Genomic DNA, 15,006 nt, shown 5'->3' on the forward strand with positions numbered 1-15,006 from the left:
CAAATAAACCGTTCCGCCAGCCATTTTTTAATACAATATCGCATTGACGATGTTACTAACTATCCAATTCGGGAAAGTTGTATAATCCCATGAGATGAGACTTGCACTTTAAAGTGGGCTATCAACCAGGAAGTGTCGGCTTGTTAGGAGCCCAATTGTTCGATCCACCAAAGGACGTCAAGGAGATGTGTTCAAAATGGAATCAGCATGTGTGACAACGTCACCATCATCATATACTACTGGTGTCCGGGGAATACGCGCACATGTTCTGGTTGAACGGTGCAGCTGACGCCTCTGATATGTTTGTTTTGTTTTGTTTGTTGTGTCACTCCACATTCAGCAATATTCCAGCTATATGACGGTGGTCTGTAAATAATCACGTCTGGATCAGACAATCCAGTGAATGACATCATGAGCATCGATCTACGCAACTGCGGCGTTAAACAATAAACAAACAAACATAAATAGCCTTTTTAGGAAAGTTTAAACCCTATTTATCTCCTCAGAATTCAGTTTTGCATTATCTACTGTGTGCTATCATCAGTGAACTTACTGCCTGGCACTTTACACCTGTCGACGTTTTATCGATAAATATAAGTTCCCTTGAGAACAGTTTTTTTTTTCATTCAAAGAGCCCAACCCGGGTTCACGAAGGTAAGATAACAAGGTGATATCACACGTCATTTCAGTGTAGACGCCATAACTGATCTTAAGGCTATAGTGCACTTGTGACAAGATCATAACATCGAAATTACAGAGCAAAGTTAAATGGTCTCATTTCGTTTGCACGAGACACGTCAATTCGCAATGCAGAGTAGCGCCCCTTGAGCGTGCCATGATCATAAAGTAGAGGTTTCGAATCCCAGATTCGACCCGGCTAGGACCCTTGGTTTCTCTACCATGCCCGCCTTTGTCTTCGGACTTTCCTTCACATCATTATGACAGGTCGTCATATAACTATAGTAAAATACTGTTCATAGCAGCGCTGAACTCACTCACTCGCTCACTTCTATACGTGATAAACATCTCTTGTTCACCATCGCCTAAACTAAACTATGAGACCTTTTATGTTATATTACTTGGTTACACTGATTTCTAAAATATAGTGTCGGTGATGGAAATAAAAACATAATTAAAAATGGAAAAACTTTTTAAGCGACCATTACATGGTATAGGCGGTTGGGTTAACATCAAACAGACAAAAAACACATGACCAGCTTTACGGTTTTACAGTTATGCCAGTTTACTGTTTTACAAATTACAGGTTGATAGTTTTACCAGTTTTACCATTTTCATCAAAACAGAAATTCTTGAGCCAAGTCTTCAACCGTGTTAACCAGAAGCAACGGTAACAATTCTGACACACGTACTCTTTGATACAATTGTGTGTGTGTGTGTGTGTGGGGGGGGGGGGGGGGGTCTATCCTTATTTTTGTGTGTTACATTGTTGGGGTCAACCTACCAGAAAACCAAGGAATAAAAAATACCCCGCTCTGTGAACTAGATTCATTGACAACGCTCGTTGACAATATTTTCACAGACAAGCTGTTGGTATTTCTTTCTTCTCTTCCAATGCACTGAGCCGCACTGAGCGATGTTCCAGCTATATGCCTACGGTCTGTAAATCATCGAGCCTGGACCAGGCTATCCAATCTTTGACATCATGAGCATCAATCCACGCAATTTGAATACGATGACATACATCAACCAAGTCTGCAAGCCTGACCACCCGTTAGTCGCCTCTTATGGCAAGCATGGGTTTCTGAAGACCAATTCCACATGCGCGACACCTTTAACAACGGAAAATTTATCAACGAAAAGCTTAAGGGGTCACCAAGAAGCCAGGTAGCGCCTCGCCGCACCCTAGGTCAGCGTAACACTGGTGACCTACTTGACGTCACTGGGTAGTATATTACTACAAAGCGAAAATACAAGTAGGTCAGATTTGAATAGCATGTGAACTAAATAGAAAGATGTCTTCATGTCTCTCGAATAGATTATGATGTCAACCAGATAGAATGTTTTCCGGTTTAGCTGTAAAGGTATCCTTGTTAGATATTTAATACCTTCAAACCTGAATCTAGATCTACCCCTCACATTCATACGTTATAAGACAGCCAGCTGTGCCCCAAGCCAGTGAAAACATTTATTTCTATACACATCGCACTCTCTCACGATCTTTTGGTGTAATTGTATGACGGCAAAGTTTTGATAAAATCGAATTCTGAATTCGACTGTAATCGCTGATTTTTTAAAACTTTTTGTGTACTGTGCGTGCTGTAAATTAAAACAATTGTAGATTTGTTTGTTTATTGTATAACGCCGCATTCAGTAATATTCCAGCTACAGTATATGACGACAGGGTAGAATAGGCCTTCGGCAACCCATGCTTGCTGTAAAAGGCGACTATGCTTGTCGTAAGAGGCGACCAACGGAATCGAGTCGTCAGACTCGTTGATGGACTAACATTTATTGTCTAAAATCTTATATAACACAATATGCTTTTTGAATCTAAATTTTTTTTAAAAATTCCCTATGCTGTGGAATAGAGCTAGCTTGAGCTGGCTAGACTTGCTTTTGTATGCATTTCTAGATTTTCTTTTTCATAAAATAAATATATTCCACGGTCATGGTGCAGGACTAACTCGTTGACTTTATTGATGCATGTCATCGTATCCCAATTGCGTTGGATCGATACTCATGATGTTCAAGAAAATTACTGTAAAGATACTTTTTCCTCAGGTTTTACAAAAAGAATGTTTGCTGGACATTTTGGATGTCCTAAAAAAAATGTTGTGAAAAGAAACACAATTGATCTAAAAGTAAACTAAAAGTATTAGTCTGTGATACACATACCAAATCCCCATCCCAACCAACCAGAATATTAAACGGGCGGGCCTTTATAAAGCTGTCATATTTTACATAAGCGGGTGCGTCTCGTGTGATGTGGATCACTGCATCAGCTACGGGATGATGTAAGAAAGACTATCAAAGTGAAAATAGGCCCGTCAAAATTCCCTGGAAGATTCTTTACCTGGTAGTGTTCCGACCAACCCATCGTTTTAACAATTATGTCATAGTCAGAATAGCTAACAACACAGCACTACTCCGGGGAATCCCAATGAATCAGAGGTTACTAGATCACGCAGAGTACGTCCCAATGACTGAGCTAAGTCATTGTTAAGCTGTATGGGAGATTACATGTACACATGTGTAAATAAGTGCAATACGCCTCTTATCTGTTTCTTTATATGTTAAAAAGAAGACAATAATGTGCGTAAATCTAATGCTCGTGTGAATAGCGTATACTTTGAATGTGCTTGGTTTATATATGTGTCACATTAAAAAACATCTCTCTCTCTCTCTTTCTCTCTCTCTCTCTGTGTCTCTCTCTCTCAATGTGTGGCTGTTTAATTTGTGCTAGTCCGGACAAATGCCGATTTATAGTGCTAGCACACTGGTTTATATGTGTGACACATTAAAAAAACATCTCTCTCTCTCTGTCTCTCTCTCTCTCTCTCTCTCTCTCTCTGTCTCTCTCTCTCTCTCTCTCTCTCTCTCTCTCTCTCTCTCTCTCTCTCTCTCTCTCTCTCTCTCTCAACAGACCACTGTGGCGGTCCAGTATTGGGGTGCCGGAAACCTATGATTGTCAGCTCGAATCTCAGATTCGTCCTGGTTATTTTTGGTTCAACAAAGTGATAAGCATATCTCAGACCTGCTCCACTTCGAGTTTTCCTCCCATATCTAGCTGACACGAATACTGTTCCCTCACTCACCGCTATTGTCACCACCACTGGCGACAGGTCCCTATCCCAAACCACAAGCGGGCATTCTGAAGCTTAAGGATTCATATGTTTATGTCAATGCCAAGGGTGTGCTGAAATAAGCATGATCAATAATAATATGTTTGAATCATTGCCATATCTTTAATAATTCACCGTTTAGGTGAAATGGGGTTTAACATTTCGTCCAAGATTATTCAACTTATATAGTAGTGAGTGAGTATGGTTTTACGCCGCTTTTAGCAATATTCCAGCAATATCGCGGCGGGGGACACCAGAAATGGGCTTCACACATTGTACCCATGTCGGGAATCGAACCTGGGTCTTCGGCGTGACGAGCGAACGCTTTATCCACTAGGCTACCTGACCGCCCCACTTATATAGTAAAGTGCATGCTCGTGTGTGTGTGTGTGTGTGTGTGGCTGTGTGTACTAGTCCGGACTGATGCCGATTTTATAGTGCTAGCCCACTGATGCTAATAGCGTAAAGATCATTGTAATCCGTTATTCATACTGTACAAAACAAGTCATTTCTTTGACGTGACGACGGCCTGGATATAATCGAATCTGGACCAGATAAACCAGTGATTATGTTATGAGCATCGATCCACGCCGTCAGGGTAGGACGACACACGATCAACCGAATCGATGAACCTGACCACCCGATCCACTAAGTCGCCTCTTTCGACCAGAACAGTTGCTGGGGGTCAATTCTAACTCGGAATTCCCACAGGGTTAATGCTATTATGGTCAACAATGTCTTTGGGTCACGGATGGCCAGTCGTCTTAGGCGCCGCAATTCGTTGTGAGGAGTTGTGTCCCTTGGGCAATCCAGAAACCTGTGATCGGGGGTTCAATACCGGTTCGCCCCGATTATGTTTCTAGGTTTGTCAGCACTATACCCGTGCTCGTGGGTTTCACCGAAGCGGTAAATGTCTGAGACCTGCATCACTTCGGGCTTTCTTCTTACATTAAGCTGGCACGCCGTGATATGACCGGAATAATGTTAACAATCGGCGTTCAACCAAACTCACTCACTCACTCAAAGCGGAGTTAAACCAAACTCACTCACTCAAATACTTTGGTTGTAAGTTTTGTATATATACATGTTTTAGGTTCTATATTAATCAACTATCGTGTTTAACGCAAACTATATGAATAAGTGTCCAAGTTTTCATTTTTTTTTCTTTTGAAATAATTACTTAAATCGGTTCGACAAGATTCAATCGGGTAGGTGTCATTCAGAATGTTCATAAAGGAAAGAAAAGGTGACTTTTTCTGACAATATAATATTATGTTACAGTCAGTCCGCCAAATTATTCTGTGACCCCAGTCATTTTGGTAAATGGAAATGATACCAGTCATTTTATCAAGTGATTGCAATGTGACATTAATATGTTACCTTGTGACTAACTACATTCAGTTCAATTCGGTTTATTTCGTAAGTGTAGGCCATCGGCCCATAGTTATATTTGTATTACAATGGACGTGATGTACACAGCTGTTATTGTTATGACAATAATGTACTACGAAGTGACATCGCTTGATAGATATAGATAGCTAGACGTTCAATTAATTCACAATCAGTTGTAGACATAATGATATTAAATTTGTGTATGGGCGGATATTCACAATTTTTTTGTGGTAAGTGATCCACGCGTAGCTTGTTATAACCGGAGCAAACTAACAAGAAATGATACTCGTCCTCCACATACCCAGCATTACAAACACAACATAGTCTTCTGTTACGTGGGATATCAGCATATCTCAGTTTCAGCAATATTCCAGCTATATGACGTCGGTCTGTCACAATCGAGTCTGGACCAGACAATCCAGTGATTGATATCATGAGCATCGATCCACGCAATTGGGATCGATGACATGTATCAACGAAGTCAGCGAGCCTGACCACCCGATCCCGTTTGTGGCCTTTTACGACAAGCATTGGTTGCTGAAGACCTATTCTACCCCGGAATCTTCGCGGGTAGGTGAATGTGGTCGTTACCCTGACATGGATGATGATAGGGTACCGAAAAATCCTCCCATATGTCTTTGTGTCATGGATATAATGGTTATGCCATATATTCGATCTTTGTTATTTCACACGAATTTGGTTATGTGTTGCTATCAGAATTAGTTGGTGCCTCCCTAAGGTATTTAAAGTAGTACTAAATAAATGTAAGTTTCTAATATTATTACCTGGAAATTGTGAAACATTGCTAAAGAAACGCGCATAAAATCGTGTCGTAAAGCTATTATAAGAGGCAGAAAATGTGGTGTATATCTTTATGTAAATATCATGTGGATAGCCCAGCGGTCTTCATTCGAAATAGAGACTGTCTTGACACATACAACGTGATCGTGTTTGGCACGCCCCTGTGACACTTTAAACGACACCAACACACGCTAGCATTTCGCGTTATTCTCTTTTCGTTGAAATCTAAATGAAATTATGTTCCTTATTTGGGAGTGTGTACTACGAGTCATGAATGAATGGTGGCGTGACTCTCTTTGTAGCCCAGATAGTGCATCCGGGTAGTCCCGGCTAATGCCTAAGTCATACATTTCTCAGTATTATGCGGGATGCAGATCACGTGCATCCTTCCCATTTTGTCGGCAAATGCAATCTCGACATTGCAAACCGCACATGAAGTTAAATACTTAAAAAAACAGAACATATTACATATGGAAAGAGAGGGTATGAAAAGTGCTCTTTTTGACCCTCAGAATCTATATATTTTATGCGACCCGTGAAGATTCGGGCTAGAATAGGTCTTCTGCAACCTATGTTTGCCGTAAAGGGCTACTCTGCTTGTCGTAAGAGACAAAGGTCTTAATACTTTAAATATAGATCTATCTTTTAGCAGCCATTGAATTATAGCCTGTGCATAGGTTAGGTCGTAGAGATATTTACAAAGTTTGAGAGAGGCTAAGAAATTATCAATCATCCCTTCCAGTGAGGCAAGGTTTTCGGACAAGCGGGTTCCGGATTGAAGATTCGGGGTGGAATAAGTCTTCAGCAACCCATGCTTGTCGTAAGAGGCGACTTAGGGGGATCGGGTGGTCAGGGTCGCTGATTTGGTTGATTCATGTCATCGTATCCCAATTGAGAGGATCGATGTTGATTATATCAATCACTGGATTGTCTGGTCGAGACTCGATTATTTACAGTCCGCCGTCATATAGCTGGAATATTGCTTAGTGCTGCCTTACACAACAAACAACATATAATTTATGCACAGAGCAAAGCCTTTAGAAATCGTTTTGAAAAACATGTGTTAATATGAAAGAGAATTTGACTTTGTTTTCTTTCCTACACTTGCATATTTTTTTATTTATAACAACATTAACATACGCAATGCTAAATTGTATCAAATGGTTATACATGTATAATAATGGTTTTCTTTTAATAATTCAGCTTGCTTTTTATCCAAGGGGATATTTTGGCGCTGTAAATAAATACAGTTCAAACATATGAGGGAAAGTTCCAAGAAAATATTGATTAACTATTGATTAACATCTTGCTATTGTTCATTTAAGACATTCTCTTTAAGGTATCAGACCCGTGGAGATCCTGGATAGAATCGGTCTTCAGCAACCCATGGTTGTCATAAGAGGCGACTATGCTTGTCGTAAAAGGCGACTAACGGGATCGGGTGGTCAGGCTCGCTGACTTGGTTGATACAAGTCATTGATCCCAATTGCGTGGATCGATGCTCATAATGTCAATCACTGGATTGTCTGGTCCAGACTCGATTATTTTACAGACCGCCGTCATATAGCTGGAATATTGCTGGGTGCGGCGTTAAACAACAAACCAACAAACTATGTCTCCAGTCTCCGTGTTCTAGGGGTAAAGCGTGAAAGTCCGGGGTTCGATTCCCGGCTACTTCATAACAAAAGACATGAAAAGAGGACATTAAAGGGCCTCAAACAAGGACTGGTGGGTTCGGAGTCAGTATACGGTGTCTGAGTTGGGTATTCATGTTAAACTACGGCATGGTACGTTAGTAGGCTAGCAGTATTAAATCGGCATTAATTCGGACTAGTACAACACACACACACACACACACACACACACACACACACACACACACACACACACACACACACACACACATTCTTATGTATAATATATACTGAGTGGGAAAAGAAAGTATACCGAGGTGTTTTTGTATGTAATTGAAAATTGAAAGCTGTTGATAAATGTTATTTTGTCTATTAAACCATCACTCATTCCTGTAACAGTTTCTAAAAAGTAAACAGTGGCTGGGTGATTTTGTGTTAACATATATTGGTTCAATGAAGACTGAAGTAAGTACGAAATTGCAACCACGTGATCCTTTCTTCTATGTTTGAAGTCATTGTATCCCAATTGCGAGGATCGATGCTCATGTTGTCAATCACTGGATTGTCTGGTGCAGACTCGATTAATCACAAATCTCCGTCAAATATATGCGGAATATTGCTGATTGTGGCGTTAAACAACAAACATACAAACAAACAAACATGAGTTTGTTATGTTTGACGCCCCTATATCAGTTGGTAGCACGGGTGCTCCCATCGTCTAAGGCGCCGCAGAGTGTCTTCCCTTAGTTGTGCCATACACCAATGCTCATGTGTTCGAATCCTGAATAGACCTGAATATGTGTCCAGGTATAGTCGGAATTTTTAGTCATGTTAAGTTTAGTTTTTAGTCTGTTATTCATTTATGGCCTTATGAGACTCATAACTGGTACAAATTGAAAGCGCTAGCCAATTACAACTGTGTTAAATCTAACCCCACTTATTCAATTTCCATATATAAACCACGGACCTATATACAAGTCCGTGTATAAACTAACGGACAAAAGAAACGTTACCGTAACTTTAAACCACTCTAGTTTAAAAAACACAAAAGATAGATAGTGCCTTGCCTTTGCATGTGTTTGTGACGGATGCCACCCGTGGGGCAGGATACGCTGTCCTTTACGCGAACACCCGATATCAACACTGTTTGATGGTGACGCATGCTCATAATGTGTCGGAGTTGTACAATCGACTCTCTTTTGGCAGAGATTTCTTATGAACAAGGAAAGGTTTTGTCGCTTTTATTTCCAAGGATACTCTCAGGAAAATATATTTTTAATCTGTAATACGTAATTCTCCGATGACATAAACAGTTTGTGAACAAAAGGTTCATGAGGAAAAACATGGACAAGCCCAGATACACACCCTGAGTCACGTTAGACTTGAGGTCAAAACCGCGCTTAAATGTTACCTGCTGTGACAAAGCTGTGCAATATTCTTCCGACTTTTTAACATATAGAATTTAATTATATTTATTCAAGTAATTATTTATTTGGTAAATTATTATTCATAATTATCTATCCATTAGTAAGTTCATTGGTTGGTTGGTTTGTTGTTAAACGCCGAACTCAGCAATATTCCAGCTATATGACGGCGGTCTGTAAATAATCGAGTCTGGACCAGACAATCCAGTGATTGATATCATGAGCATCGATCCACGCAATTTGGATAAATGGCATGCATCAACCGAGTCAGCGAGCCTAACCACCCAATCCCGTTAGTCGCCTTTTACGACAAGCATAGTCGCCTTTTACGGCAAGCATGGGTTGCTGAAGACGGGTCCATTAGTGAGTGAGTTAAATTGCTGTATTATTTCTACAAACAATGTTACACAAAAAATAAGAAGTCATTTTCCTTTTCCGTTACCATATATATACCTACAATGTAGGTAGGAATAGTGGGGACATTTAGTTTGATGTGTGGCTGCTTCTTGTATTGAGGAATCATGATAATAATCATAATTGTTGTTGGAAATGGTCTGGAACAGATTCAATCGAAAAATGTCCCCAAGCTCCATGGAAACACAACTATTTTCAAGGCATGTCATATATTGGCGTAAATTAAGAATATTTACCGTTTTCTCGTAGAGACATATCGGAACCATTCCATCGTCGTCAGTTAAATAAAACGTGCTTTTGTACACTATGAAATCAGCCATTGCAATATTTTTATTAATTTTTCATGATTTATGTTATATTGTCATAATTCATATTTTGGTTCGAGGGTATGAATGTGACGGAAATTATTTCACAGTAACTGGGCCCCGGGTTTCCAAAGCAAACATACCTTTATAAACCATGTCAATATTAGCTTTATGTTTTTAGATATGTTTTTAGATTGTTTTTGTGCATAACAGTTCAGATAAAAGATGTACTTTGTTTTTGTTTGTCTGCATTTGGTCTGCATTAGATTCTGAATAATCAACACAATGTGTCCCGATTCTTCCCACACTTGTAGACAGTAAAGTCCACCTATGTATTGTAAGGGATATATATTATTACTCAATAGTCTACGAAAAACTGAAAGTCGATATGTTATTTGAAAATAATATTTTCTTCTAATGTTTTTAATACACGTGAGACTCCAACACACCGAATGATCCAGCAAAGAAGGGTAGTACTAAATTGCTTTCGAGTTCATGTAAACTAAATTCTGAAATGAAAATAAAATGATGTACAAATCAACTAGTTTATGAAGGAAGACACAGAACCATTTTCCCCATGAAAGTTTATATTTATTATATATTTCAATTTCTCGCGAGAACAGAAAAACAACATTCAATAGCCTAAACTAACTAATCAAGTGCATAGCCACGCTGTCGAAATTATACATATTTGAAAATACATCGAGGAGCATGTATTGATATAAAACTTAGTTTAAAGGGTTACTGAAATTTCGTTAAAATTTGATGACAAGGTTCACAATAAAATTGACTGATATTTCAATGCGTCACTGAAATTGACTGAGTGAGTGAGTGAGTCTGGTTTAACGCCGCTTTTAACATTATTCCAGTCATATCACGTCGTGTCAGCTTTAATGTGGGAGGAAGTGATGCAGGTCTTAGACGTTTACCACTTCGGTGAAACCCACGAGCACGGGTATGGTGCTGACAAACCTAGAAACATAATCGGGGCGAACCGGGATTCGAACCCACAATCATAGGTTTCTGGCGTGCCTAAGGGACGCAACTCTGCACAGCGAATCGCGGCGCCTTAGACGACTGGGCCACCCGTGCCCCCGAAATTGACTGAGATTTATGGTTTACTCTGACGAAATTTATTTAAATTTGCTGATAATTTCTACATCAAAATACATTATTCAAAGAGTTTCTGAAATCAGAATTTACGATACAGCTGCAGCACAGAGATCCCAGCTCAATCAAGTCTTATAAAATAGGAACTTCTGAAGAAGTATGAATATATAACATGTATAATTTTCTAAGTTTAATAATTTGGAAATGGAAAAAAATAATATTAAACCAATATGTGTACCTGCATGTCCAGAGGTCCATATTCATTACACGAACAATATCAACCTCCCTCTCCCTCAGAACCACCACATGCTATAACAATATTCACAAACACGTGGTTTTAAATGCCTTGCCGCTCATACAGTCGCCCGCAACCCTTTGAGAAGTTTGCTTTCTCGGGGAAAGAAAACATATTCAAGTTTTATTGATTGTAATCTCCCCTCGGAAATTTTAATTCCATAATCTGTATAAGTATGTTTAAGGTGCAGCGATTCCTTAGGAAATGCATGTACATGCACTATCGCAGATATTTGTTTTTGCTGTTTGTTAATGGGGGACTGACATACAACATGTAAATTTATAACCATAACGAATTTTGCTATAGACAGTTTCAGGTAGAAAGGGAAGTTATACAGACTTTTTTAATAATAGTGAAATTATATCATTTTTACTCTTTTGTTAATTTTTTTGTGGGAATACGTGCAGAATACTCCTGTATTGTATCATCATCGCCATAATTGCACATGCCAGCTTACAAATCAAACCAAATAAATGAAAATCATTTATGTCTGCATTCACAACGTATTTCTTTATTGGAACTTTTCTTTTTGTTTCATTGTGAGAATGGTTTCTAGATAGATTTTATGTAAATATATGACATAACGACAATGCTCTTGGTGTTTTAGTGTCTCTTAAAAGGACGCTTAGAACGATCCACTGAGATCGTCAGTTCTATTTCACAGTGTCATGGCTTGATAAATGCGGTGCATTAAAAAACTTAAGGAAGAATCGTACAGTTCGATTAGGGGTTCACATGTACTTGTGTTTCTCTTCCTGACAAGATCAAGGTCAGACACGTGCAGTTGGTAAGAAGTTAAAAAACGACTTAATATCTTATTTTTCAACTTAGACTCTTTTGCCATTCTGTGAATGATAGTTTACGAATATACTTAAAAAATATTATAATTGCTTTTGAACTCACTGTCAAACAATGTATACGATGCATTGATTCAATTATTATATTTATTCTATTATTACGTTTGTTAACAGTTTTCTTCAACTATTTAAAGCTGAACACACGTTGACTGATGACATTGAAGGAACCGACATCTCCCCATACCTCTCAACCACTCCTCCCCACCACCCTTACCCCTGCCCTCCCCTCACCTCGACTCCCCTAAATATTAATTGATGGTCCTTAATATTACAGCCTATTTCAAAGGAATTTATTAAGTAATTGCATTTAATTAATCATGAGTTTTTTAAATCTGAATTTAGCAGGAACATGTGAGTTTTGAAAAGACGGATCCGCACCGCATGGTAGACCATTTGACATACTTCTGTTGACAACTGTTATTGTAAAATATCAACAATGGCATAATAACATGGCGATCTTTCGGGAACGTCTGACCTCTGAAACTATCCAAATATTAAGTATCATTTCACAACTAAAACTTCCTCTGCAGTTAACAAAAATATGACTGTGAAACACTGAAATTTGAACCTTACCCTTGTCAGCCGTCATGTCCCATCTGATTGGTCATCGTATTTGTTATTTGAATATCAACCACGTGGTATGCAATAGACACATCATTGATTGGTTGGTTACCTTTTTGAATATATTTGCATGGCATTACTTGTGCGGAAGGTTTTCTGAAGGTAATTATTAAAAACATATGATGAAGACATCCGCGGAAGTAAAGAGGATCCATGCATAGCAAATTATCCCCCCCCCCCCCCACCCCCCCCCCACCCCAGATACTGAATACTAGTAATTACTTCCCCGAGACAGTTATTGCATTTGGGTCAGCATTTGATTATTGACTTGAAGCTTGAACTGCGGGTATTAAATGATTAAAGACATGCTTTACTGTCACATAGTCGATCTTTCTTATCTTTCTTATTTCATTTTAACTTTTGCAAGGAAAACCATGACACATTCACATAATTTTAATGATATGCTTATAACTTTTCATTCTTATCATAAAGGCGTAATATAACAGCGTGTTATAATGGTGTACTACATGGAGCATTACACACGTGTACCATAAAGGAGTGAGTGTAGTTGTACGCCGCTTTAAGCTATATCCCAGCAATGTAATATAACAGCGTGTTATAATGGTGTACTACATGGAGCATTACACACGTGTACCATAAAGGAGTGAGTGTAGTTGTACGCCGCTTTTAGCTATATCCCAGCAATGTCAGGAATGGGCTTCAGACATTGTACCCATGTGGGGAATCGAACGCTGGTATTCGTCGGGAAGAGCGAACGCTTTTACCATAAAGGAGGTGAGGTGAGGTGAAATGGGGTTTAACGTCATGTCCAAGATTATTGCACTTATATAGTGACGTGCATATACTTGTGTGTGTGTGTGTGTGTGTGTGTGTGTGTGTGTGTGTGTGTGTGGCCGCTTGTACTAGTCTGGAATGATGCCGATGTATAGTGCTAAGCCCACTGAGATAACATGAAAACCCCACTCAGATACTGACAGTATACTGACTCCGAGCCGACCAGTCTTTGTTTCAGCCCTTTAATGCCGAGCGCCAGAGGGGTAACTACAAGTACCATCTTTTAACGTCTTTTGGTAGGACGCGGCCGGGGATCGAACCCCGGACCTTCCGCTCTCCGGGCGGACGCTCTACCAATAGACCAGGGAGGCGGTCCCACCATAAAGGAGTATCATATATTGGTGTATCATAATGGAGTATCATAAAATTATATCAAAACGGAGTATCGTACTGGTGTGTTATTGAGATGTTCAAAATGGAGTACCGTAAGGTATAGTGGTGATGGATCATGTTCTATCAAAAAGGTATACAGTTGTGTTTGATAATGGTGTACCACAAGGTTGTATCACAAGGGTGTATCATATTGGTGTAACACAATGGTGTACACTTTAATGGTGCGTCACTATAAGTCTGGGCACGGCTACAATGTACTGTATGCGTCAGTTTCAGTCTGGATACAGCTACAATGTACTGTATGCGTCATTTTAAGTCTGGACACAGCTACAATGTACTCTTTGCGTCAGTTTAAGTCTGGACACGGCTACAATGTACTGTATGCGTAAGTTTAAGTCTGGACACAGCTACAATGTACTGTATGCGTCACTTTAAGTCTGCAAACAGCTACAATGTACTCTATGCGTGAGTGTAAGTCTGGACACCGCTACAATGTACTCTATGTGTCCCTTTAAGTCTGCACACAGCTACAATGTACGCTATGCGTTACTGTAAGTCTGGACACAGTAACAATGTACTGTATGCGTCACTTTAAGTCTGGACACAGCTACAATGTACTCTATGCGTCACTTTAAGTCTGGATACCGCTACAATATACTCTATGCGTGAGTGTAAGTCTGAGCACGGCTACAATGTACTGTATGCGTCACTTTAAGTCTGGACACAGCTACAATGTACTCTATGCGTCACTTTAAGTCTGGATACCGCTACAATATACTCTATGCGTGAGTGTAAGTCTGAGCACGGCTACAATGTACTGTATGCGTCAGTTTAAGTCTGGACAGAAGCTACAATGTACTGTATGCGTAACTTTTGGATTCATCAAACCTACAATGCCTCACTCTATGTCTGATCTCAGCTACTGTATGCGTAACTATATGCCTGATCACAGCTACTATAACGTCACAATAGGTTTGATCACAGCTCCTATAGCGTCTCTCTGTGTTTGATCAAAGCATTTATATGCGTCACTCTATGTCTGATCACATCTACTGTATGCGTCAATCTATGTCTGATCACATCTACTGTATGCTTTACTCTATGTCTGATCACATCTACTATATGCGCCAATCTATGTCTGATCACATCTACTGTATGCGTTATTCTATGTCTGATCACATCTACTATATGCGTCAATCTATGTCTGATCACATCTACTGTA

This window comes from Haliotis cracherodii, unplaced genomic scaffold (assembly GCF_022045235.1).
Source record: "Haliotis cracherodii isolate W230 unplaced genomic scaffold, xgHalCrac1.p SCAF_15, whole genome shotgun sequence".
In the NCBI taxonomy this organism is placed as follows: Eukaryota; Metazoa; Mollusca; class Gastropoda; order Lepetellida; family Haliotidae; genus Haliotis; species Haliotis cracherodii.